The sequence below is a fragment of the Xenopus laevis genome, chromosome 1S, assembly GCF_017654675.1.
Source record: "Xenopus laevis strain J_2021 chromosome 1S, Xenopus_laevis_v10.1, whole genome shotgun sequence".
Classification (NCBI taxonomy): domain Eukaryota; kingdom Metazoa; phylum Chordata; class Amphibia; order Anura; family Pipidae; genus Xenopus; species Xenopus laevis.
Window position 1 is genome coordinate 28289501 of NC_054372.1, and position 23203 is coordinate 28312703.

Here is a 23203-nt window from a genome sequence, read left to right on the forward strand (position 1 = left end):
GTGACAGATCCACGGAGGCAAAGCGTTTGCACATTGGATTTGTACCAGTATCCTTCAGTCATACATTAAAAGTATAACCCACAACTTTAAATGATTATCCAGACGGTTTGTGCAGCACCAACACATTAATACTCCTGAAGCAAGGAGCTTACAGTCTGTAAACTTGGAATAGCAGAAACAGAGACCCCGTTTAATTCACGTCAATGAGTGCACATTATCAGCACCACCTGATCTTACATTGAAACGTATTGTCTGTTTTGAGCGTGCAACACTTTTTTTTTTTTTTTAAATAATAAGTGCCCTTTACACAAGCCGGAGTGCAAAAATAATAAGAAGAATAATAAAGTGTTCAATGATGAAATGCGTGAGGCAGGAAGGGCACATGTGTACAGTGTATGTACAAACACACTTCTGCAAATTATCATCATATATATATAAATATATATATATAAATGCACTTCTGCTTTTGCATCATGCACAATTCCAACCATTCACAATGAGTGCATGTACTGACTAGATAGAGATTACACTGATACAAGCCACAGGTGAGCTCACGAATAAGTTTAGTTTGTGCACAAGAAGTAATGAATCAGAGTGCAAGCTCTTAAGGTTAAAGCTGGGCTATACTAGCTGTAGAAACCCCCACATGGGCAAGACAAGACGCGTTTTCACGTTGTCGCCCTGCAGCAGCTGTTTTGCAGTTCCCAGCATCCTCCCCCACACAGAGGCTACTTGCAAGGGATGCCGGGAGTTGTAGTGCAAGCAAGAGGTGGGGAGATGCAGCAGGTTGAGGATCCGAACAGCACAATGTACTGGAGAACAACACGATTATTGCCCCCCTCCTCCACAATCTCAGCTGTAAGTACCTACCAAGCCAGATACAGCAGCTCTACTCCCGGTCCTGTCTGTCGCGGATTCCAACTCCCTTCTATCGCGTGCGATTCAAAGACAATCCTGTTAGCGTTGTCTCCATGCAGGCCAGATCCCAGCAGCACAATATAGATTCTCACCCTTCCCCGCTGTCTGTTTCTCTCCCCCTCTCTGTTCTTTCTCTTCCCTTAGCTGCGCGACGTTACACAGTTACAAAGCCACAGCCTTTCTAGCGCTATGATTGGCGGCGCTGTAGCTATAGGCGGGCGGAACAGACCCACGGGATATTTTCATTGGCTAACGTTTATATCCCCGCCTACATTCTGCGCTCACTGTGGGTTGTAGAGATTGTATGAGCCTTGTCAATCAAAAAGTGACGTATCTCATCGTTTTTGGCTTATTGGCTGAACTCGCATCTTATGGGAACCGCCCCGCGATGGGGAAGGCGTGATTTCTTGCATAATATTCCTCACACCCCTTTAACTATTGGCTGCTTAATTTGTCAATCAGATATATAGTCCCAGCCCTTGTTTTGTTATGGACAGGCAGCTGTCTGGGTTCTCCAGTAAAGTCAATGCTGTTGTTGGATGAAAGGGTAGTAAGGATGTTAAAGGGATTGTTCACCTTTAAAGGGGTAATGTCATCGGAAAACATGTTTTTTTCAAAAAGCATCAGTTAATAGTGCTACTCCAGGAGACTTCTGCACTGAAATCCATTTCTCAAAAGAGCAAACAGATTTTTTTATATTCAATTTTGAAATCTGACATGGGGCTAGACATATTGTCAATTTCCCAGCTGCCCCTGGTCATGCGACTTGTGCCTGCACTTTAGGAGAGAAATGCTTTCTGGCAGGCTGCTGTTTTTCCTTCTCAATGTAACTGAATGTGTCTCAGTGGGACATGGGTTTTTACTATTGAGTGTTGTTCTTAGATCTACCAGGCAGCTGTTATCTTGTGTTAGGGAGCTGCTTTCTGGTTACCTTCCCATTGTTCTTTTGTTTGGCTGCTGGGGGGGAAGGGAGGGGGGTGATATCACTCCAACTTGCAGTACAGCAGTAAAGAGTGATTGAAGTTTATCAGAGCACAAGTCACATGACTTGGGGCAGCTGGGAAATTGACAATATGTCTAGCCCCATGTCAGATTTCAAAATTGAATATAAAAAAATCTGTTTGCTCTTTTGAGAAATGGATTTCAGTGCAGAATTCTGCTGGAGCAGCACTATTAACTGATTCATTTTGAAAAAAAAATGTTTTCCCATGACAGTATCCCTTTAAGTTAACTATTAGTATGATGTAGAGAGTGATATTTGAGTTATTTAGCTTTTTATTCAGCAGCTCTCCAGTTTTCTGTTTCAACAGTCTGGTTGCTGGGGTCCTATTTACACTAGCAACCATGCATTGATTTAAATAAGAGACTGGCATATGAATAGGAGAGGCCTGAATAGAAAGATGAGGAATTAAAAGTAGCAATAACAATACATTTGTGGCCTTAAAAAGCATTTGGGTTTCAGATGGGGTCAGTGACCCCTATTTGAAAGCTGGAAAGAATCAGAATAAGAAGGCGAATAAATCAAAGACTTTAAAAAATAAATAATGAAGACCAATGGAAAAGTTGCTCAGAATTGGCCAGTCTATAACATACTAAAAGTTAACCAAAAGGTGAACCACCCCTTTAAAGAACTGAGTAATTTGATATTCACAGGGTAGGGCTTAGGGTGTAATAGATATTGTGCTGGGGCTCAATATATTCTACTTACAGGGCAACTGGGCAATATGCAGTCACCTATAAATTAACCAATTAAAGGGGTGGTTCACCTTTGAAATAACTTTTAGTATGATGTAGAGAGGGATATTCTGAGACAATTTGAAATTGGTTTTCATCTTTTACTATTTGTGGTTTTTGAGTTATTAAGCCTTTTATTCAGCAGCTCGCCAGTTTGCATCTTAACCAATCTGGTAACTAGGGTCCAAATTACCCTAGCAACCAGGCATTGATTCGAATAAAAGACTGGAATATTAATAGGAGAGGCCTGAATAGAAGGATCAGTAATAAAAAAGTAACAATAACAATATATTTGTAGCCTTACAGATCATTTGTTTTTTTAGAAGAGAGTCAGCGACGCCCATTTGCAAGCTGCAAAGAGTCAAAAGAAAATGGCAAATAACTTTAAAACTATTAAGAAAGAAACCAATGAAAACCAATTGCTTAGAATTGGCCGTTCTATAACATAATAAAAGTTACCTTAAAGGCCCCTTTAAATGTTTGCTTTCAGCTTTCTGCCTGCAACTGTCTGTAGTAAACTAGTTGCTAATTGGCTGCTGTAGATTCTACTGGCACAAACTTCCCAGCATTTCTATGAGCCTCTGTGTCTGATGTAAATGTCAGCGCGCTGCGACTCTACTCAGATGTTTAATTCATTTTTGAAACTCCTCTAAATTGTTCTACATTCCGCATTGCAAATAATCATTCAGATCACCATATTGAAAAGCTGCTTGTGTCAACTAGATCTAAAAAAAAGCTGCTTGTGTCAACTAGATCCATTTTACCCTAGACTATTTGTTGGCTCAGGGTGGGACTGTACCAGTGGCTCTGCCAATCAGCTTAGGCAGTACTAGACCCAGGGCCGCCATCAGAAATCACGGTAAACTCCCCCACACATAAGTTACAAAAAGCCATTGTTGGTCAGGAACCCCTATAAGTTAAAACAAAAAACACTGGTGCCAGGCCCCCCATAAAAGGTTTTTTTTAAAAAAACATTACTGGTCAGCCCCCCCCACAAGTTAAAAAAAACAACCAATGGCCAGGGCCTCCCTATAAATTAAAAAAAACATTGGCTCCAGGGCCCCCCATAAAAGTTTTTTTTTTTAAAAAAAAACTTTACTGGTAAGGCCCCCCCACAAGTTAAAAAAAAAAACAATTGATGGCCAGGGCCCCCCCATAAGTTAAAAAAAAAATTGGCGCCAGGGGCCTATATAGTATTAAAATAATATTGGTGGCCAGGGGTTTAAAAAAAACAAAAAACCACATTGGCGTTTAGTGGAACTTACCTTAGGCTCCTTTCGTGGCTTTAGCTTTGACTCCTTTCGTGGCTTCAGGTCTTTTAGCAGCTTTAGATCTTCAACTTTGGGTCTTTCATCGGCTTCGGCTCCATTCGTGGCTTTGAGTCTTTGGTGCTTCGGGTCTTTACGCAGCTTCGGGTTTCTTTAGAAATACACTTTCGAAGTTTTTTGTTCTTGGATCTTATTATTTGTTTTTCCAAATAATATTATTTTGGCATTTGCTTGTTTCAGAAGCCAAAAGAAGTTGCTTTGTGCTTCCAAGCAGTACTAGAGCACTTCCTTGACTACCGTATTTTGTATTGAGGAAGTACCCAGTGAGATAAGCCAGGAAATAACATTTACATGACACAGGTGCACATGAGTTCATACTGTTATCATAATGTTTGTGATATTGGAGTGAGGACCTGCACAGAACAGGTTGGGGTTTATCTCTTGCTTTACCGCCAAGATACAGATAAAAAGTTCCAGAGAAAAAGATAAATAATTACCTTCTTTATGGCAAATCTTCACCTGCCAAATCCATTACCTTTGCATATGGGCAGTTAATATAGACTAAAACGAGCAGGTGTTTCAACAATGCTTGAAATAAACGTGTACCTTTTTTTGCACCTGCCAAGTGCATGGAATCTAAGTCACTGACATTAAAGTTTCAGGAGATGTAAATTCTATGTTAATCCATGGGAACCGAGGAGTAGTTGTGTTAGGTGGCATAAAAAATGCTAAAGTACAAGGGAAGTTAAAAGTCAATGCAATTGAGAACACTTAAAAGTTAAAATGCAATTGAGAACACTTTTCAAGGCAGCCCCTGGTGACCCAAGTCAATAACCTCTGCCTCCCTGCTGGCACTACTCAACTGTAAAAAATCCTCCGAGCTGGTGATTTTCAGGTTTATAGCTGCCAGTGCAAGAGCATTCAGTTTACAATGCTGCCAGAGGAAACTGGACTATCACCCTATGAATCAAAGACAATGAGTATCTTCATAGATAATGTTTATCTCTAGTCTTCAATAATGATAGACAAAAGTCTTCAGATAGAACAAACCACTGCCATGTTTTAAAGGAGAAGGAAACCCAGTCGGCGCAAAAACCCTCCCCCCCTCCCCTGTGTTGCCCCCCCTCCCTCCTCCCCCCTGGCCTACCTGTCCCGCTGGGCAAATGCCCCATACTTGTTACTTACCCTTCTGCGCAGGTCCAGTCCACGGAGTTCACAGGCACCATCTTCTTCCACGCAATCTTCTTCCTGCTTTGACCGGCGTTTTGGCACATGCGCAGTAGGAGCATTTAGCCGGTACGGATCTACTGCGCATGCGCCAAAAGTCACGCAGTAGATCCGTATCGTGAAATGCTCCTACTGCGCATGCGCCTGTCAAAGCAGGAAGAAGATCGATTGAAAGACTGGACCTGCGCAGAAGGGTAAGTAACAAGTTAGGGGCATTTGCCCACCGGGACAGGTAGGCCAGGGGGGAGGAGGGAGGGGAAGCAACACAGGGGAGGGGGGGAGGGTTTTGGCGCCGACTGGGTGTATTTCTCCTTTAAGGGTTACATACCCAGCCTGCAATTGCAGTGTCATATTCCATGGCACTGTATTTATTCCCAGCACTGGAACAGTATAGGAAATAAATGAGAGGCATCTGCCTAATGGAGCGAGCGGGAGGAAAGATGTAAAAAAAAAATTCAGAAGCAGTGGGGGGATGCGACCGATATGTGGTGTGGGAAGATGGGATCTATCTATCATCTATCTCCCTATCTGTATATAATGTGTATTCACAAATCAGATATATTCATTGTAGAACAAAAAACCCCATTAGTTTTCTCTTTAGTATTCTCATAACCTCAGTTGGACCCACCCATATTGGATGTACATGCAATCCCCAGGTTACATTCAAGATAGGCTCTCTATAAGTTGAATTATAGAGAGCTAAGACAGATGTTTGTCTTAACATAGTATTGATTTATACCTTTCCATGCTCCGCACTAGACAATACACACCAGAAGGGGTTGAGGCAGGTGTTTTATTAAAGCTAAATGTTATTAAAGGCCAAGCAAACCATAGTATATGACTGTAATAACCTCCATTTGTAAGTGTGAGTTGTATGTAAGTCAGTTGTTTGAAACCCGGGTACTTCCTGTACATAAAATACAATCTTCTTCCACAACACATTTCTTAGAATACATTCATCACCATTATAGGTGACAAGTAAACAGGCCTCTATTTCATATAATTTTGACCTTTGTCACTTCTTTCCTAATCAGATAAGCAGAATGCTATAAAATGTATTACATGCCGATATTGGTTCCCCTTCTAGATCATTAATAATAACATTTCCAGCATAAAAAGATACTATTGGGGTAATGTAATTAAAGGCACAAAGTTTGCCATGGGGCAGTAACCTATAGCAACCAATCAGCAGGTAGAATTTCCTGGTCACATGTTTAAAAGCAAACATCTTATTGGTTGCTACTGGTTACTGCTCCTGGGCAAACTTAGTGCATTTTATTACATGTGGGGGTATATGTTTTGACTAAAACAATTACAGGTTATTTTTCATGGCTACCTGAAAGATTTTAGACACTTTGCAGCTTTCTACAGCTTTTGGACTGCGACACTTCTGTATATAAAAGGAGATAAAATATTTTTTAAACCTTTCTCATCCTTTAGCACAATAATTTGTACAACCTTGAAAAGTCACCTGTTTACAGGCATATGAAAGGAAAGACGTTATAAACTATATTTGTTCTTCTATAAAATTACCCAGTTAAATCAATATGACCTCCACAGTACACAACAACAATTAAGCTCTAGTGACATGGCTAATTCAAGGCTCCCAATGCCAAGGATTTTCTTCTGGGATAGAACCATTGGTTGCTTAAAGGTTTATAAGATGACACAAAGGGCTGGCACAGAGTATAATTAGAAGGGATCAAAATGTGAATAATGTAAGATATAGGAATGCTGTAGGATTTGGAAGACTTTTACCAAACCCACATTTTTGTTGAGCTGGATCTGTAAAAATGCCCAGCGTGCTGTGAAAATGTTGATAAACCATCACTAGGGAGCCTAGATACCATTTTGTTGATTATATTTATCCCTTTGCTGTTAAAATATTCCAATTTTACTGCTCCCTCTTTCTGTAGTTAATAATGAAGTTGAAATAAAAGCCAGGTATACAGGGGCTTCTTGGAAATTACTTTATCAGTAATTTTCTACATTCTACATTACAGGTGAAAAGCAGTTAGGCATCAGAAGAGATCATTTATGTGTTACTTCCTATATAAAGGATAACTTTCAGATTTCAAATTTACTTCTGTCCAGTAACTCACAGCAACCAATCAGATGTTTGCTTTCACAATTCTAACGGCACTAGTTTGATGAAATCTAATTAATGGGTTTCTAGACCAAAGCTATTAGAATTTTGCAATGAAAACAGTACTAATAAAATACTGTTTTAACTAATAAAAGGTGAACCACCCCTTTAAGATTGAGCCATGGTAGAACCTCTTAACTGCTGATAAATTTGTCTTCCTGCAGGTCCTGCAGTCCAGACCCCAGACCCTCCCTTCTAGGTCATGACTGCTGCCTCTTCCTACTTCCCTCTTCCTTCCAGGTTCCCATCATCTTGCTTTTAGTAGATTAATATTGCCTTGTTCTGGCCTGATACTCCCCTTATCACCTTTAAAAGAACAGTAACATCAAAAAATGAAAGTGTGTTAGTGGAATGACAATATATTGTGAAGTTCAGGGCCGAGCCAAGGTAGGCACCCTAGGCAAGAGCTTCAATTAGCGCCCCCCCCCCCCCATCGAGTATTAACATTTCCCAACTAACCATGACAATATTTAAATAAAGAAAGCAAGAAAGTGTACAACACATTAATGAATTAAACGTTTCATTTATATAAATATGTAATGTTAACAAAAATAAGGTAAATTTCAGAAAAAACAGAACAGTCGGATAATTTGATCCTGTTAAACAAAGTGCTCCACTTAACACCGATACTGGAATGTCCACAACATTTTACTTTTAACATAACTCCTATAAGAATAGTGAAATACTACTACTTATACATTCAACTGTACAAATATGAAAAGTGCTCATGTTGTGTGGCAAAAACACAAAAAATATTTAACCTACATATGTAAACACATTAAACTTTCTAGAAAAAGATAATAAATAGTGTAAAATATTTAGAAGTAAATTTAAGTGCAATTTTTTCTTGCCTTTATTTTTCTTGCCCCCTGTACCTGTGCCAGTGCCAGTAGCCAGCCATCATACTGCCCCTGTGCCAGTGCCAGTAGCCAGCCATCATACTGCCCCTGTGCCAGTGCCATCCATCATACTGCCCCTGTGCCAGCAGCCATCCATCATACTGCCCCTGTGCCACCAGCCATCCATCATACTGCCTCCTGTGCCAGTGCCATCCATCATACTGCCCCTGTGCCAGTGCCATACATAATACTGCCCCCTGCGCCAGTGCCATCCATTATATTGCCCCCTGTGCCAGCAGCCATCAATCATACTGCCCCTGTGCCAGTGCCATCCATCATACTGCCCCCTATGCCAGCAGCCATCCATCATACTACCCCCTGTGCCAGTGCCAGCAGCCATCCATCATACTGCCCCCTGTGCCTGGCTGACGAACAAACCCAGCATTCATCATACTGCCCCCTGTGCAAGCAGCCATCCTTCATACTGCCCCTGTGCCAGTGCCATCCATCATACTGCCCCTGTGCCAGTGCCATCCATCATACTGCCCCTGTGCCAGTGCCATCCATCATACTGCCCCTGTGCCAGTGCCATCCATCAAACTGCTCCCTGTGCCAGTGCCAGCAGCCATTCATCATACTGCCTCCTGTGCCAATGCCATCCATCATACTGCCCTCTGTGCCAGCAGCCATCCATCATACTACCCCCCGTACCAGTGCCAGTGCCATCCATCATACTGCCCCCTGTGCCTGGCTGGCGAACATCATACTGCCCCCCTGCCCCAATCTTTACTTGTGCCAGCAGCAGCCAACAATAAATCAGATCATAATCCCACGCCACCCCTCACCCCCCCAAGTATCTACCTGTGCCAGCCCAGCAGCAACATTAAAAAATATGGCCCCAAATCTTTACCTGGCTCATTGTCAGCAGCAGAAAGCAGTACAGAATCCAATTCAAATCATACTGTGTGGAGTGACTGTACAAGGCTGCGAGGCGAGCACTGAGCCTGAGACACCACACCAACGCGCTAGGTCGACACCTCTGCCGCGTCAGTGATGTCATTGACGACGTGCATAGGCAAGATGCGCTGCACTCTTAAGACTGTACTAAGTTGCCGCAAGAGGGAAAAGGTGATGGGGAGGTGAGGCCCTGAGAGGGAGGTGGCCGTGGGAAATAAAAAAAAACAACCAAAAAAATAAAACGGAAAAAAAAAAGGAAATACTTTTTAAAGTGCGCCCCTCAATGATGGTACCCTAGGCAGCCGCCTACTCTGCCTACCCCTAGTTTCGGCCCTGGTACTGTTGCCCTGCACTGGTAAAACTGGTGTATTTGCTTCAGATACTCTACTTTAGTTTATATAAACAAGCTGCTGTGTAGCCATGGGGGCAGCCTGTAAAGGGGGTGTGTTCGTTATCGCTGTTTATGCAGATGTTTAATACTTATTATTCATACATAGGCGATATCATTGGTTGATAACTCCGCCTATTTATTCCTTAAAGAACTACTCTTAATTGACCTTTCACTATGTACGCTATACAGTATACTGTACTGTACTAACTATCTGCGTGCTCTTACTACTCTAATTACATAATAACAAACACAACACAGAAGTTACAAATAACACAATATGTATTTAATACGACACTCAACAATAAAAACAGCAACTACCTCTAATGCAGATATACCAATTACACAACATAAAACAACTAAATAAAACAATCCTCATTTACACTAACAATCCCCAAAATTCACCCACAATCTAACTACACATACACAATCACACACGTTATAATTGCCCGCCCTTCCTGGTGCTAAACTTTCCCTAAACCAACAAAAGGGTGAAACAAGTTGGGGTACAGGGGATAGGGAATTGGTGGTATCAGTAAGGGTTTTCGTTGGTGGGATAATAGGGGTGTGAATAGGGGTTAGTGGGATCGTTGGTGGGATAGCAGGGGTTTGAGCAGTAGGGGTTAATGGGATTTGTTGGTGGGATAGTAGGGGTTTGAGCAGTAGGGGTTAATGGGATTCGTTGGTGGGATAGTAGGGGTTGATATACTCAGCCAGGTTTAAATGCTCGTTGTCCAGGGGGGTGATGTCCTCCGGGCGCTCCACACAAGAAGAAGAGAGAGAGTGCAGCTGCACCGGCCCTTTTAAACCCTGCACAGTCCGCCCAGCAGCATGCACACATGCCCCTCCTCTGGCACGCACCACTCTAACACATGGGCCGGCGCGGTGATATGACGTCACCGCGCGTGCGCGCGAGAGTGCGAATGCGCGCGTGCGTGAATGCGCGCCGGCGTCTGTTCGCCGCCGCCGGCTTGGAGGATCAAAGCAGATCCTCCGGCTGGACCGTGCCTGGCTTTCCCTCCCTGCTGGGAGGCAGGGAGGGGTTGGGAGGATGGGACCCATCCTTCCCTTACACAGCCATTCAACCACAGGAAACACAATACATAACAGAAAAGTTCTGAAGAATCCCATTGTATACTACAGAGTTTATCTGTTATCTGCTGTGTATCCAGGGGCGCGCCGACAATGAGGCGAGCTGAGACGCTCGCCTCAGGCGGCAATGCCGGAGAGGTTTCCAGGGGCGGCAAAAATCCGCTCCTGGTACATTTAAGAGCCGAATTTCCATTTTTTAACCCGGAAATTCGGCTTTACTAATGCGAGACAGCGCAATTGCGCTCTCTCGCATTAGTGTTCCTGCCTCCCCCCCGACAGGTAAGTCGGCGAGGGGGGGCGGCATTGCAGGAGCCGCCTCAGGCGGCCCTTAGGCAAGAATCGGCGCTGTGTGTATCCTGTAGCCTTTTCTCCTTTTTCAGCTTTGAATGGCTGCCTCCATGGCTACACAGCAGCTTGTTTATATAAACTATAGTAGTGTATCTAAAGCAAATACAGTGGTTGTACCAGTGCAGAACATTTAATTCTCATTACTTCAAAACATTCTTTTGGTATTACTGGTATTTAAGTTAACTTCTAGTATGCTATAGAATGACTAATTCTATGCAACTTTTCAATTAGCCTTCTTTTCTTTTTTTTATAGTTTTTGAATTATTGCATGTTGTCTCAGAATTTCACTGCCTACATTATACTAAATGTTCATTTAAAGGTGAACAGTTCCTTTTAGAAGTATCTGGGACCTTGAAGGGTTAACCCTAAGGCACTTTGAAGAAGGCAACAGGAAGATCCATTGTTTGCCTGGTCCCTGCTGATTGCTTGCTATGCTGATGTCATTCCATTTGTGACCTGGACTCATAGCAATTTCAGCGCATCACACAACAATGTGCTGTCTCACAGGAGACCTCCATCCTCTTACATGCACTTCACTTTGATCCTAGAATGCAAGGCCTGCACTTGTTCTGTACAAAGCAACAACTGTCTGTTCCAACTCCCTGTAACAGTTTGTACTCAAGTTCAGCCAGCATCATGGTCTCCACTACAAATTATATTTAATCAGGGTTTATCTTTATAAATATCTTTATAAATAGACTGCGAGAGGACATGGCCTATTGTGCGGGATGTCCCTTCTTTGCCTATTGGCATACAAAACAAGTAGTGGAAAAAAAAGAATTTTTCGGGATTTATTAAACCCAGAGGGTGTTAAAAGTCAGAATAAACAAGTACTCCAACTCAGACCTGCCCAGTCCATGTAGAAGTCAATGGGAGAAATCACATAGATATCCTGATCTGCGCTGGGTTTCGTTCAATAATAATGCAATAGATATAAATCGGAAAAAGTTGCAGTTTTTGGTGACAAATCTGAATTTGCAATTTTTTCACGATTTTATCGAGTTTTTTTCCCCAAACTAAAAATTTACAGGAAAATGTATTTATAAATAAGTGGAAAAAATCAGTGCTGCTTTGGTCAGAGTCGTTTTCATTAAATTTTGATAAATAACCCCTATAATGAATCTTTATTGGAGGCAAAGAAATCCTATTGGATTTATTTAATGTTTAAATGTTTTTTTTAGCATATTTAAGGTTTTGAGATCCAAAATATGGTAACACTCCTTAACCAGAAAACCCCAAGTCCCAAGCATTCTGGATACAAGATCCCATACCTGTATTAGTTGCCACAGCAGAGTCGTTCTCCGTGAATAGAAAAATGCTGTTTATGATCACTAGGCAAGCATTTGGTAAAATCTGTTATTGTCTGATATTTTATACTGCCAGAGGGAAAATAATTTGAACCTAAATCCTTCTTATAGGGACAGATTCCAGTAAAAATAATAACATCTTAAAAGTAAAACCCTGCATTTGTGAGTGAAACACTCTGTTATACTCATTCACCTGACAATCAGTGAGTAAGGGACCAAAGCAGACTTACAAGGGACCAAACCAGACTTAAGCTTAGTACTGAAATATTTGTACTAGTTTGTAATTTTTTACATTTATTTTTAAAAGAAAAATATAATTTCTAAGGAGGATGTGTACTGCTTTTCTTGCTTATAAAAAAAAATTTCAGTGTAAAAATAAAAACTGGGTAAACAGGCTATACAAATGTGTTAACAATAATAAAATAATAGATAGCGACTTTAAGGTGGGGCCACATGGGACATAAATGTTCAGTGAATTTGCAATTGATCCTCAGCATTCAGCTCAGATTCAAAAGCAACAGATATGACCCATGTGCCTCCCCCCTCAAGTCACTGATTGGTTACTGCCTGGTAACCAATCAATGGAAAGCAAGAGAGCTGCAAAGCAGGAAGTAGAGTTCTGGCTATTATGTTAGACATCCAGTCACTCCAACCTTTATACATTACATTTTTGGCTAACTAACTATATTAAAAATATATATTTTGAACAACCTATCTATTTACCCAGTTTTTTTATAGGGATACTATCACACCAAAATATTTGTCCTTAATGCTCTTGTAATTAATACTGTCACATTTTCTGTTTCTAGCACACTTTGTTTTATGAATTAAAAAAATTGCCTGTGTTTATAAATTGAAATGTACTGAAACCCTGGACTCTGCCATGAAAAAAACAAGGAATTTCAGTTGCAAGCGCAAAAATGACTGTAATTAAATCCCCTACACTCTGACTTATTGCACCGTGTTTTTGATAATCATCATCATTTATTTATATAGCGCTGTCAAGATATGCAGTGCTTTAATATAACGTATAATAGGGCAGTTCTGTTCCATCACCCATAACTAGACTGTAAAATATGAGACCATGTAGCCCATCTCAATGTATGTGCAGTTGATATTAAGTTGGAGCTCCCATATTTCTCTGTAAGCATTTGTTTATGCTCCTAATTCCCCAACTGTGGATAATCTTCTGTGCCAAGCTATATGGCAAATAAAATATAAATGGAGGTACAAGCGACAGAAATGTCCAGATATAATTGTGGAAAATACTCAATTACTCAAAGGAGGGGCGTATATAACTGAACTTTGTTTTCCATAATGAAGCAAATGGTCTAGACAGCCCCTGCCAAAATGAAGTTTATATATAATAAATCAATTTGCTAAATATTTGTTAATTATTACATCACCCTCAACCTTAACTATCATAAGACAATAAATGCCTCAAACCAGTGCTTAGACGAGCTATAAAGCAAATATAGAAATCTGTATACAGTGTTGCATAATGAATCCCTCAATAAATAGTCCATTCATTAAATTACTTCAAGTTACCAGTGCTTTAATACACATCCATTATTCATGCTTTAAGAATAACTTTAAATGCTTTTTATTTAGCATAAACAAGCAATAATTTATAATTCCCCCACCAATCAATACAATGTGAATAAAAGTGTATCCTCAGAGATACTACTCCGGCTAAGTAAAAGAACTCACTGTATTTTTGTTTTCCCGCTGCAAGTCCTATTAGAATGTAAATTATTATTTGATAACAGTCTTCTCCATTTTCTATCCCTATTGCCAACATATTCATAATGAAATCTGGAACTTTTAAAAAAAGTTGTTGCATTAAACGGCTTACCGGATCAGCAGGCCTTTGGTTTTGCCAGGAAGAGACAGGGCCATGCAAGCTTTCACCTTTTTTTCCCTTAACCATTTGCATAGTACAGATATGGGATCTGTTATCCAGAAACCTGAAAGCTCTAAATTATGGGTTGCCCATCTCCAATATACTTCATTTTTATCAAATAATTCACATGTAAAGAAAATGATTTCATGTTTCTCTGTTATAATAAAGAGTACACCTTGTATTTGATGGTAGTTTCATAAATCCATACTGGGGGTAAAACATTCCTATTGGGTTTATTTAAAGGGGAATTATCGCGAAAATGAAAATGTAATATAAGCTTCCGCATACTGAAATACGAAGTTTACTAAATATAATCAATTAAATATTCTGTACTGTTTCTGAAATAATCAAGTTCATCATCACTATTTCTCTCTCAGCATCTGTTTCTCTTCATTCTGTCTTCGTGTCAGATATTCATTGACAGTTACATCCAATATATCTTATATATAGGGGGGCTCCTTTTGCCTAGAAGATGTATTAGAGCTCACTCTATTAAAATCACCAGACAACATGTCTCTCTACATGCAGAATTTGTGTAAAAGGCAGTTATTTTGTTAGATTTCTACTGGAATCAGTTATTTGAATGAGCTCTAATTCAAAGAAAGCCCCCCCCATACGATATGTTGGATCTAACGGTCAATGAATATCTGACACCCAACTGCTGTATGAAGACAGAATGAGGAGAAACCGATGTTGAGAGAGGAATAGTGAGCATAAATTTGATTATTTCAGAAACAGGTACAGAATATTTAATTGATTGTATTTAGAAAGTTTCTTATTTCAGTATTTTCATTTTCGGGATAGTTTCCCTTTAGTTTTTAACCTTTTTTTTTAAGGTATGGCAATCCAGTTATGGATGCTTATCGGAAAACACCAGGTCCCAAGCATTCTGGATATTTGTTTTAATCATTTGGCCAGACTTGAAGTTGCATGCACAATATTGAACACCTATCTACTTCCTAGATGTCACTGCTCTCCCCACATTCCCCGTTCTCTTCATTGTTTAATTGTGTGCGCAAACAAGATTCTGAGATGATACAAGACTTGCCTTAATAACAGTGTCCACACAATGGCTCCTGCCTGCTTGCTGTAATTATGAATTCCCAGACTGAAGGAAACAAGATTCAAATAATTCATATAGTGTAATTAAAGTTCATTTTGCTTGACTAATGTGATAAAATAGGATTTTGAATACTATATTTGGGTGACGGATCCCCTTTAAAAGACACTATTTTGGGGTGTATTGTCTTAATACAATATGATGTAAAGACAAATGACCTTTTAAGTAGAGCAATTCACAAGAATATCAGGCAGATGAGAAACTGCCTTTTGAACTGTACTGTGAGAGAGATGAGTATAAACATACAGGCTTTAGTTTAATGTATGTGTCAATTGCTCCCTTTCATCTGTCTCAAATCTGCCCATTATCTTCAAAGCTTTGGCCTCTGACCTACATGTAAGGAAGCATTGCTTTCTGTTATAGCATAAGCCTTTTGTTCATATGGTTTTGTAACGTTCATCTCCTCTTTGTCTAAACCATTTTATATTCACTGGGAAGGCACCTTTGGGGCAAAGACACATATGGAGATTCGGGGAGATTTAGTCGCCTCGTTTTCCGAAGTCGCCCCAAGTTTCCTCGTGAGGCAACTTCAGAAAATAAAGTTCTCCGAGTGCCACCCCGACGGGGATTTCAATTCTAAATGGTGGGGAGGCAGTTCAGGGAGATTAGTCACCCGCAGAAGAGGCGATTTGTCTCCGGACGACTAATCTCCCCAAATCTCCACGTTTGTCTCTGCCCTTAGACTCATGACACACCATTCATTATCCCACAGCCACTGAGAAACCCCACAAACTGCACCTAGCACCTGGAGAAAATACTCGTTGTGCCATGCATTCATTCCCATTAAACATAATGCTGATATATGCTGGTGGAAAAAGAACCTTATGTACCATAACCTTTATATTTTTGTCTTATCCCTTAAGGGCAGGACTACATGACGCACTTGGACCCGACACGTCGCAATGCGACAAAACGCATGCGACATGTCGGATGTTTTACATAGAAAGGAAGTGAAGGAGAAATCGCATGTTACAACTACATTGATCCAACTGTCGGATGAAGCGCGTCATGTAGTCCTGCCCTAAAGGACAAGTCAACTCAAATTCACTGACAGTTGCCAATAAGTTACCCCCCCCCCCAAGTAATTATAGCTGCTTACCTTAAACCCTGGGCCAGAATTCTTGCTTCCAGACAAATTCCATGCCAACACCTCTGCTAATGTCCAGGGATCTCCTGTGACACATGCTGCATGGACATTACTATTGAAGTATCTTCTGGTTAATTTGGGGACTCCCAATCTTGCTGTATTTATCTGAACTCCTACTTTCTAACTGTCTCTGGATTGAGCTCTCCTTATACTTCATCATAACTACGTGTAGGTCATCTAATATGGCTTCACGACCTGCATCTGCATAGCACACTGACATCTTTCCTGAGCCTATAAGACTGCAAATCACCACTTGCTGTTCATTCTTGAAATTTAAAGTTGAAATCTTTCACATATACAGTTGTGTTCAGAAAATAATTGAGGTCTGACATCACTTATCTGATCAATCACTGTTTTTGCCAAATAATTTACTAGTAGGTGTAGTAGAGAAATAGAAAACCAACAGTCATGACATACATGCATGCTGCTGATTCTCTGTAATTGAATCATTAATACAAAATAATAGCAGTGTGGAGTTCAATTAGTGAAGTCATTAATTCTGTTAAAAATTAGGGCCGTAATTGACACCTGTTTTAAGGATGGAAGGCAGCAAATATTGTTAATGCTGGTTATAGTGCATTTCCCTCTGAGTAAAATCTGAGTAAAATGGCTCATTCCAGACATTGTTCAGAAGAACAGCATACTTTGATTAAAAAGTTGATTGAAAAATGGAAAACATAAAAAGAAGTGCAGAAAATGATAGGCTGCTCGGCTAAAATTATCTCAAATGCTTTAAAACTGAAACCTAAAAGATGTGGAAGAAAACGGAAAACTACCATTGGAATGAATAGAAGAATAGCCAAAATGGCAAAGACTCAGCCAATGATCAGCTCCTGGAAGATCAAAAGGGTGTAAAGTTACAATTAGAAGACGCCTATGTGAAGCCATGCTATCGGCAAGAAGCCCCTGCAAAGTCCCATTGTTGAATAAAAGATGTGCTGAAGAGCTTACAATTTGCCAAAGAACACATCGACTGGCCTAAAGAGAAATGGAGCAACATTTTGTTGACTGATGAAAGCATAATTGTTCTTTTTGGGTCTAGGGGCCTCAGACTCAGACATTTTGTCAGACGACCCCCAAACACTGAATTCAAGTCACATTACAGTGTGAAAACAGTGAAGCATGGTGGCACAAGCTTAATGATATGGGGATGTTTCTCACACTATGGTGTTGGGCCTATTTATCACATACACGGATCATGGATCAGTTTCAATACATGAAGAGGTCATGTTGCCTTATGCCGAAGAGGAAATGGCCTTGAAATGGGGGGTTCAACAACGACCCCAAACACACCAGTAAATGAGCAACATCTTGGTTCCAGACCAAAAAGATTGATGTTATGGAGTGACCAGCCCAATCCCCAGACCTTAATCCAATAGAAAACTTGTGGGGTGACATCAAAAATGCAGTTTATGAGGCAAAACCAAGAAATGCAGAAGAATTGTGGAATGTAACAGGTGCCAGAATTTGGTGCGGCAGTTCTCAGAAACACTGTTTATACAACTAAATATTAGTTCAGTGAAAAAGCAAAATCTTCAAACATTTTTCAGTTTATACAGTGAATGTTTGAGTTTATAAAGAATGCAGACACTACTATTTTTTGGAACAGTCTAATATTCCCCTTTCTTCACTTTCTGTAAAGGAATAACACACATTTGATCAATTTTTTCTTCGTGTTTTGATTTGGAATAGAATGTGCAGTGTTCCCAATGCATTTGTGTGTATGGAAATAAAAGCTATTATAAGGATTTTGAGCTCAATTTACTTTTTTATTCACACTGCTATTATTGTATTTGTTACACAACATGTTTCAGGCTTGGATTATATTAATATTTATGATGTCATACAAAGAAGTCTGTGTGTATAGTCCATGAACAGACTGGGAGGCACAGAAGTCAGGCCAGTGGGTCTCTATATAGACGGCCCTGCTGTTTGGGAATTGTGATTTAGTAAAAGCCGGCTGGTAACTGCTGAATGCCAATAATAGCTGTAGGGTAGAATGCAGGTCACATTCTCTCTTGTATAGTGCTAAGCTCTGCTGAATTAGAGGCAAGGGATTCCTGGCTAATCACTGAATCATTTTGTCATTGCCATAACCAGTGAACCACAAATAAAGACAGCTGTAACCCAATGATGACACAAACCAAAATAAAGGCTTATTTCTGTATGAATGTGTTGAAATAACTGTAGATTGTATTATAGTGACCATGGGGAGCTCTCACACATACAGGCATCCGCTATGCTCATCCATAGATTTTAGGTGGTTAAACTTTAGTCTTTGTTTGAATGTTGCTCGTTATAAATTCCAGGTATGCAGCTGGCACTTCTGAATTTTCTGATGTACGCCCCACAACTGGCTCCTCTGCTGGTGCTTTTGCATCAGATGTGGTTGAACCTCCATCCAGTCAGTATGACTCCACCTCAGACACTGTCCCTTTCAGCACTTCTCTTGGTGAATCTTCTCCTTCTGGGATTTCAGATGACGTTGCTCAAGGTTGCTCAAGCGACAAATCTCGAGGAAACTTCGGGCGACTTCGGAAAACAAAGCGAAACGTGTGCCTTCCCCCAGTCGATTTTCATTTTAGCTGGCGGAGGGTAGGGGGAAAGCAGTTCTGGGAGATTGTCGCCATGAAGAAGAGGAGATTTGTCGCTGCTCGTGTCGCTAGACCCTTAAAGTAATGAAAATATCATGTACTTTTGCCCAGCACTGGTAAAACTGATGTGTCTGCTTCAGAAACACTACTATAGTTCATATAAACAAGCTGCTGTGTAGCAATGGCAGCAATTGAAAAAAGGCTATATGGCAGTGACGGAACTACCGGGGGAGCAGGGGGTGTGAGCGGGCCAGGGCCGTACGGGGGGGGGGGCAAGGGCCCAGCTGCATATCACGCACCAGGGCCAGCCCCCCTCTAGTTACGGTACTGCTATATGGCACAGGTTAAATAGTGGATAACGGATAACATTATGTTCTACAGAGCTTATCTGCTGTATAACCTGAGCCTTTTCTCCTTTGAATGGCTGCCCCCATTGCTACACAGCAGTTTATTTATATAAACAATTGTAGTGTTTCTGAAGCAAACACAGTATTTTTACCAGTGCAGGGCAACACTGCATTATATTTTTATTACTTTAAAACACTTTAATTTTTTTGGTGTTACTGGTACTTTAAAGAGTTGCATCCCATAAAGGCTAAGGGGCAAATTCACTAAAGCGCGAAGCACCTAACGTTAGCGCAAATTCACCAGCGAAGTGGACCTTCTCTAGCGCTACTTCGCACCCTTACGTCAGGCGAAGTTGCACTTTGGCGAAGGGTCAATGTAACTACGCTAATTCACTAACTTGCGCATTTTACTGAACGTTAACTCTTGCGCCAGACTTGCCTTCACCACCTCAGACCAGGAGAAGTGCAATAGAATAGATAGGGATTGCTTCAAAAATAGTTGAAATTTTTTGTAAGTCCCAAAAAACGCTGGCGTTTTTTCCTTTTTTTAAGGGTGATAAGCTGAAAAAGATCATAATTTTTTTGGGGGGTACCCTCCTTCCCCCCTACATTTCCTAACATATGGCACATAAACTATACAGTGGGCACATGTATAAGGCAATATAACAACTCTATTTTATTTTATGAAGGTTTCCCGGGCTTGTGTAGTGTAATGTATTTGCTGCTACATATACGTCCATTCAAGTTTAACTTGGCGCCTTATGCAAATTAGGCATCGCTAGCGTAACTTTGCTTTGCTTGACGAATTAACGCTTGCGCAAATTCGATACCATTCGCCTCCCTGAGCGCAACTTCGGATTTTAGTGAATTAGCGGCGCCCTGGCGAAGTGCGGTGAAGTACGGCAAAGGTGTCGCTAGCACATTTTTGCTACTTAGTGAATTTGCCCCTAAGTGTGCTGTATCCTGGTGAAGTTGGTAGATGGGTTTAACTAAGTACTTGGAGGTGGCCATTTGCTAGTCACAAGGACTGATGGAAGCTTCTAGATTTATTAAATCATGACACTGCACTTTAGTTATACAGCACTGCATGAATGTATTATTTAAAGGGAAACTCCGGCTTCTAAACCAAAATTTGATAAAGTGGCCCACATAACACAGAAACCCCATTACTCTTTCTTCAAAAAGTAGGAATAAATGCCATTTTCTATGCTGAAATCCAGTTGTTTAACAGTTCTTCTTTTTCTGCATTATTTGAAATCCTGGCAGGGAAGGAGGGAATAAACACTGATGTTACTTTACAATTTGTATGTTACAAATTTTAACAACTCCACAGCTTACAGACAGCATGCAGGAACTACATAACCCACAATGCATTGCACTGTGATGTTCCTTTCCTCATGAAATCACATGTGCAGGGAATTGTGGGGCTTAGAGGATGCAGGTTTAGGCTGTTGATACAAAGTAACAGTAGTCAGCCAGCTCATAAAAGTAGTCAGACAGATTATCAGGAGAGCAGGGGACTAGGTTTAGGGAACTGTTCCAAACCATTAAAAATCATGAAAAGTCTGCATTTTTTTAATTCATATATATTGCAAAGTTGCTTGAAATTATGTTTACTTTTCAAAAAGCTTAAGTTACGTTTGTGTGGAGTTCCCCTTTAATTAGGCGCATATTTATACACTACCCTTGGCTATACACTTGTAATATCTATAAAATACAAGTGATAATACTGCTAGGGGACGATTAGAAACAGATCCATTGTGCATGTTAATTGAGAGAGTAATCAGTAAACAGTAAACAGTGCTACGCAATATGTTGGCGCTATATAAATACATGTTAATAATAATAATAATCATTCCAAAGGAGCTGGCACTTCGGTCCAGACGAATAGGTCTTGCAGCAAAAAGTGAAACAAAAAGAAATTACCTGAATGGACAAAGAAGTAGATCCTTTCCAAACAGCTCCCATCATCCTTTGTAAATCTTTTTGTGTGGTTTTGTTATCCAGAGCCTGCCGCACTTATTGACGATACTCCGAAACGTAAACCCATGACTTATGATGAATTCAGAAGCCAGAACAGAGAGACCTATGAGATGGCTGTGACCCAAAGAGCAGACTTTCCTTCGAGATCCTCACAAGACAAAGCAACTAGAAAAGAAGGTACTGTGTGCAGTCTCCCACTAGGAAAAAGAGCTAACCCTCTACATAACCGTGGGGCTCATTTATAAACCGTAGGCAAATATGCACATGAGCAGTAACCCACAGCAACCAATCATTGGTTAGCTTTTGTCAAGCCAGCTCCAGTTTGAACAATGGAAGCCAAATTCAAATTGGCCGCCATGGGTTACTACCCAGGGTTCAAATTTACTCAGTTTTTATAAATGAGCCGTATTATATCACAAAGGTGATTCCCATCTGTAAATGGCTGAGAAACCATTTTGTAGGGAAAAAATAATTTTTAGCACGATCATACCAATGTCTTTGGATTATTCTTGTGGGTTTTTATCCCTATAACATATTTAAGGAAAAAGCTAAATATTTAAAAATCTTTATGTGCCTGGAATTATAGATGTGGCCATGCGGTATGTCACTTGTAACTCTTGTTTTTGTTCTTGCCTTTTTCCAGCAAAGACAAACAAGTATGGAGACGTGTGGGAAGATTAAATGCACCTTGCAAGGAACTATTGTCACTCCCCCCTCCCAATTGATTCTCGTCTTTCCCTGAAAATGAATAAACCATTTATTGACGCAAATGTTGTCAGTATATCTGGTATTAAAAAGGATTATTACATTGTCAATGTAATGGCAGTTTATTCTATGATCACAGACCATGCAATTAATGGACACGGTACGGTAATTTAAGGTGATGTCTATATTTTCAGCATATTAAAACTTACTTTTTAAAATGAACTGTAATTTATGTGTGCATGGTAAATTACCCTCCATTAAACTTAATTTGAGATATTAGGGGCTGCAAAAGACCTCCAGCTTTTAGCAGGACAGAAGGCACTAGTACAGTAGGTAAATAGGTAGTCAAATAGGAAGATAAAGGCAAGGGGTTAACAGTCTCAGAGTCCAGATACAGGCAGATGGTCAGGGCTAGCAATGTTGGAGTGTGTCCACCCAAGGGTGGTTTTGATTATCCTGTATAACCGGGATCACAGGCAATGTATAGGAATGTCAGGCCGAAGGGCAGCACAAAGTACAAGAACAAGTAGCATGGGCAGAGTAATCAGCAGTAAAGTTGAACAATGAACTGACAATCAACATTGGCATCCAGGGACCTTATGTGTTGATGTTGTACCACTAAGTAATTGGTTGCATCAGACATAACCATGCAGTTTCCACATCATTGTTCTGTACATGTTTATTGCAGAGTAGGCCACATACTTTTTTTTAACAGTGTCTTTTTTGTTTTTTTATTTATTTTCAAACCAAAGGGGGGTACAGAAGGAAAAAGGGGAGGGGGGTTATCAAGTACATCTTCAAATCATCATCATTGATTACAGTGTATCTCTTTCACAACAACATCAGAGCAGGTACACATTATGCAGAACTACACCTTTGCACTAGTATATCTAGATGCCTTAAAGGGATCCATTTCTAAAAAGAGCAAACAGATTTTTTTTATATTCAGTTTTGAAATCTGACATGGGGCTAAACATATTGTCAATTTCCCAGCTGCCCCAAGTCATGTGACTTGTGCACTGATAAACTTCAATCACTCTTTACTGTTGTACTGCAAGTTAGAGTGATATCACCCCCTCCCTTCCCCCCCCCAGCAGCCAAACAAAAGAACAATGGGAAGGTAACCAGATAGCAGCTCCCTAACACAAGATAACAGCTGCCTGGTAGATCTAAGAACAGC

At 40.5% G+C, this 23203-nt stretch overlaps 1 protein-coding gene and 1 long non-coding RNA gene across 3 annotated transcripts in view; one reads left to right on the forward strand and one right to left on the reverse strand.

The window, feature by feature from the left end:
• Window positions 1-1092, reverse strand: part of fryl.S (FRY like transcription coactivator S homeolog) — a 221815-nt gene extending 220723 nt beyond the window's left edge. For both annotated transcript variants that reach the window (XM_041579467.1, XM_041579464.1), the window contains exon 1: window positions 871-1092. The gene's annotated coding sequence lies outside the window, so the exon portion shown is untranslated. The remainder of the gene's footprint in view (window positions 1-870) is intronic.
• On the forward strand, window positions 769-22177 carry LOC108706586. Its single transcript, XR_001934113.2, has 3 exons — window positions 769-858; window positions 21343-21495; window positions 21962-22177. It is a non-coding gene; the product is annotated as an uncharacterized LOC108706586 (long non-coding RNA).
• Window positions 22178-23203: the final 1026 nt, after the last annotated feature.